This window comes from Alexandromys fortis, unplaced genomic scaffold (assembly GCF_014885135.2).
Source record: "Alexandromys fortis isolate MF-2015 unplaced genomic scaffold, M_Fortis_MF-2015_v1.1 scaffold_112, whole genome shotgun sequence".
Taxonomy (NCBI): Eukaryota; Metazoa; Chordata; class Mammalia; order Rodentia; family Cricetidae; genus Alexandromys; species Alexandromys fortis.
The window spans coordinates 1,839,139-1,844,436 of NW_026068013.1; positions in this window are offsets into that span (position 1 = coordinate 1,839,139).

Sequence of the window (5,298 nt, forward strand, 5' to 3'; positions counted from 1 at the left end):
AATCTGTTTTATTGTGAATCTGTAATTTTTTTACTATCCAAAAGCATTTCTTAAAATGTTAAGCACGTCTGAAAAACTTAAGTTGCACCATGTACAGGTAATACGGTACCGCCTGTGTCCTGCTCAGCCTAAACCTTAACTGTGCTGTTATTACTAAGGTAGTTCCTGCCTGAGACCAGCACAGTTCAGCATGGTGGAGCTGAGCCACTCTTGCCTCAAGCCATTTGGTGCCCCTGAGCCACACACAGTTCCAGGCACACAGCAAGTCCACATTGGAGCCGCATCCAGCAGTTTAACTCTGAGACTGAGCATGTGGCACAGAAACTCTCTTCATCCAAGTTACAGCCAAATCTGACATGTAGAGCACTGCGCAGTCTGAAATCACGTCTCTGTATGGCGGCAGGAAACCGCCATGCTCTTCCGCCTGCCTAAGCCTGATTCTGCCATCTGCCCAGGTGCAGGTGGGGAGTGCTGAGCCATCAGCACCTTCTCAGAGTACTCTCCTTCCGATCCCAAGTGAAAACAAGCATTCAGTCCCATAAAAGCCATTGAAATACTGTACAGCCAGAGTTTGCACTGGCGGCACAGCCCAGGAAGCAGCACTTTAAAATGACGCAGCTTTTTTTTCTGCTGCGGTTGCTGAATCAGGAAATCTCTCTACAGCACATCCTAGAAAACTGCAAAGAGCTGTGTTAAACTCTCTCTCCCTTTTTAAACAGCCCTCTCAGGTTTTTTAAGTAGATTTAGTCCATCACGTTGGGCACCACTCTGTTGTAATAGGAGCGGCGTGCTGCTTCCCGCCACCCGGCTAGCTTTACCCAAAATAATTACATGGAGACTATATTCTTTTAAACACTGCCTGGCCCAATAGTTCTAGCCGCTTATTGGCTAGCTCTTACATATTGATCTAACCCATTTCTAATAATCTGTGTAGCCCACGAGGTGGCTTACCAGGGAAGATCTTAACCTGCAGCTGTGTCGGGTGGCAAAATCATGGCCACTGCCTGATTCAGCTTCCTTCTCCCAGCATTCTGTTTTGTCTACTCCCCCTACCTAATTTTCTGTCCCATTAAAGGGCTAAGGCAATTTCTTTATTTAACCAATGAAATAAACACAAAACAGAAGACTCCCACATCATGTGTGTATGCATATCTATGTGTATATGCATGGATATGTGTGTGTGGGGGGTGTAGACCTGTGTTTGACATCTGGTGTCTTTCTCCACACTTTGAATCTTATACATTAAGGCAACACCTCTCGTTAATCTGGAGCTCACTGCTTATACTAGTCTGGGCAGCCTGCTTGTCTACGGCATCCCACATTGCCAAATGTGTCCTGAGACATGAAGGCTGACATAACAACCCAGTTTCCACATGGGCTCTAAAGACCTGAACTCTGTTCCTCTAGCTTGGGCTGCAAGGACCACACCCACTGAGCCATCTGCTTAACCCTTCAATTTCCTTCATCATGTAAGACTATACCCACAATGATGGTTAACTTCCTGCAGCTCCCGGAACACGCCCTTGCTATTAGGCAAATGATGAACCTCAGTCATTTTCCCAGCATGGCTTGTATTTTCCAATCACCATTATTATGCACACATCTATTTCCTAATGGACCTCCTAGCACCTCCATGGAAGGAATTTTGCTCTCATGTTAACTTTGGAGTTTGGTGTCTGCCTTTTGACTTATTAGGTTTATATATGAACCATCAATTTGCCATCATAGAGAATAGAAAATCTATTCTAATATTATTTTGATACATTATTAAATTAATAATGAGTTATTATTACATTTAATTAAATAATATAATTCATAATGCTCAGACAAATGGCACTGATGACTGAGTATGACAGTGTGCTGTGTCTATGATTCTTTTCCCTGAAGATAATAATAACAACCTTGTTTATTTTCATCCTTTTTTTTTGTTCCCATCACTAACTTCCCATATGGTGCAAGGTTTCTTAGTATGATTTCTACAAAGACACTTATGATCTTTAATCAGATCCAATTTATTTTCCCTTCAGATCAACCCCTTCATTTACATTGGAATTGACTGTTCCCTGTGTCTGTGGCACTGTCTTCCTCTTGGGGCTCCTTTGTTGTCATTTTTGAAAATGTCTTTGCCTTCCTTCTAGATTTGCCCTTGGCCCATGAAAGTGAAATATTTGTGGGTTTTTGTTTGTTTGTTTGTTTCTATGTTTCATTAAAATAAAAATTTAGAACTTGTAATTCTCCAGAATTTTTGGATAAAATGGTCAACTTCTGTTTTCGTTAACCCTTTTTGTTCATACCACACAACTTTGCTTCTGGTGGAAGACAGGATAGAACTGTGTATTTACTTTAATAACTGCTGGCTAAAGGAAGCAAATATAAAATTCAATGAACGATGGAAAGATTATAGAGGGGAAATTTCCTATCTGTCATATAAACAGATTAATAAAAGGAATATTCAATCTCTGTACTTGTATCACCTTAGCTGTGGATGGGCTGAGTCTTTCTTTTTACGATAGTATAAAATTCACTTTTCAGCTATAAGTCTCTTTAAGTTGTCCCCTTTGTACAATGAAATGGGTGAGGGATGAAATGGGTGCAGAATTTGTATTTGTGAGTATAAGAGCTGTATGAAGAAAGAGGAAATAAGTGAGGTGTTTCTGGATGGCTTGAGTGTCTGACCATTATTTCTGTTTCCATCAACTTTTAGCAGCAGAGCTAAGGGAGTGTTGAGGGCATGGGAGAAAGTCAAGTCAAATACAGGCTTCTGGCTCCGAGTAAATGAATGCTATTTTTTTATATCTTCTGTGAGATGTTTCCAGAGATAATTTTATCACATGAATATATCTTTAAAACAAAACATTCAAGAAGTAATCTTTGCTTCTGACTTACTATCTGCAAACTGGTAGCATTTTGCCATTTCTCCTTTTCTTTTTGCTTATTTTCCATCTTTCCTTATCTTACTTTTACTTAAATATTTGCAAAGGATACACCTCTCTCTCTCTCTCTCTCTCTCTCTCTCTCTCTCTCTCTCNCTCTCTCTCCCCCCCTTCTCCTCTTTTTCTTCACCTCCGTAATACCAAATAAATGTCCAATTTTATTCTGTATGGTGTGTCTATCTCTGTGCCTCCCACCTGCCGCCTATCCGTTTGTCACCACCAGGGACCAATCACCTTCCCTGCCGTGTGGTCTCTGGGAATGGCTGCTTTCAGGTCCCCAGCAGTCCTGGAGACTTGAAGCATCTGTGCCTCCCCACTGCCGTCTGCCCACACTGCTAGCCAGGGACCAGCCAGCCACCATATGACTGGGGACCAGCCACCTCGGTTTGTGGACCTGCCACATGGTCTCGACTGCAGTAGATTTGCCCGGGACCCGCAGCAAATCTATTACAATCTTCCCTTTCCTCTCTTTCCCTCTCCATGCTTTCCGAGGGCCATCCAGGAGCATTTCATTATACATGGACATCTTTTATTTGGTTTAATTTGGTCTAATTGGAATTATTTGCATCAGCAAAGAGGCTTGTCTAAGAGAAAGACCTAACACACCCTGTGTCAGGTTCTTGTATATTTTACTTTATAAGATATAATTAAATTTCAAATATTGTGGATAGTCCTAAAACTGAGTTGCATGTATTTCATTAGTAAAAGAAACTTAGTGTGCTTTAGATTAAATGCTGTCTTAGTTACTGCCTTGCTGTTGTGATAAAAAATACCCTTACAGAGCACTTAAGGAAAAAAGGGTTTACTTTTGGCTTACAGTTCCAGGAGAAAAGGGTCTACTGTGGTGGGAAAGACAAAACAGAAAGCATAGCACAGGCTGGGAAGAGCAGGAGGCTACTCAAATTACATCTGCATCCAGCAAGTAGACCCAGAACAGTAAGTGGGGCCAGGCTATAAAGCCTTAAGTCCCCCCACCAACTGACCTACTTCTTTTTGCAAGCTTCTGCCTCCTAAAAATTTCAGTTTTCCAAACAGCACACCAGTTGAGGCCCAAGGGTCCAAAAACCTGAGCCTAAGTGAGAGAGTTCATTTTTAAACCAAAACAGGATTCTTCATTTTTTTTTACTCCAGCATTGACCACTCCCCTTCCCTCTCAGTGATTTTCTATAAGCAATAGCAAACGAAATTTATTGTCTGTAGATCATTAATTTTATTTTCATTGAAAATTCATGCAATATACTCTAATCACAGGTTCCCCTCCCCCATCCCTTCCTAGATTCTCCTCACCCCTTCCCCTTCCAACTCCACACCTATTCTCACTTCTCTTTAGAAAAAAACAAGCTAATAAAACAAATAGACCAGAATAAAAATATGTTGCTTCAAAACAAAACATTTTAAAAATTCAACTTTATTTTTAACTTACTATCTGCAAATGGCACAGCACAACACACACACACACTCATACCATAAAACCACAACTATTTGTGTTTATTATTTATTCTCAATAAAAATAAATATGGTCAAGGTGACTATGGTCTACCAATTTCCTTTGAAACAAAACTATTGGTCATTATGTCTTCACTTCAAATATTTGTATGGTTCCCAAATTATCCTGAATGCCTAAAGCAATGTTGTTCATCAGGCATCATACTTCTTAACTCAAACCATTTCATTAAAGCTACAGTAATCAATATAGTGTGATATTGCCATGAAAGCAGGAGACATGGAGACAAATGGAACAGAATAAAACAGAGCCACATGTCCAGTACAGGGCGTTTTGAGAAGATCCCTACCAAAGGCAAAACAGGGCATGTACAATCTTTTCAATAAATAGTACTAGGAAAACTTGATGTTCAGAAGTGGAAGAATATAATTGGAATTTATAACGATATTGCACCTTGAATTATTACACATGAAAATTCAAACTGAATTAAAGATAAATATAAGATGTGAGTTCATGAAATTTCTTAAACAATGTAATGAGCACCTCAGTAATAGTTTTAGTAATTATCATTATCATTTTGTTGTTTTAAAAAACAGCTATCAAAAAAGAAAAACCCAACCCAAAAACAAAACAAGAAAACTTAGAAGTGCATCAAAATAAAAAGCATTAGCAGTGAAGGAAACAGTCACAGGGTAAAAGGGGAATCAGACATCTAATACAGAGGTAATATCTGATATATATGGAACTTATATAGTTTGATAGCAATACTATGCCTAGTCCAATAGAATTTGTAAAAGCTGAAAATGGTTTTCCCTATGTGATCTACAAATGACTTATCAGACAGATCTCAGTGTCTGGCTTCTGAGTAGAATGCAAATCAAATCCATAAGGGGATATTATCTTGATATCTTTTGGCGTGGC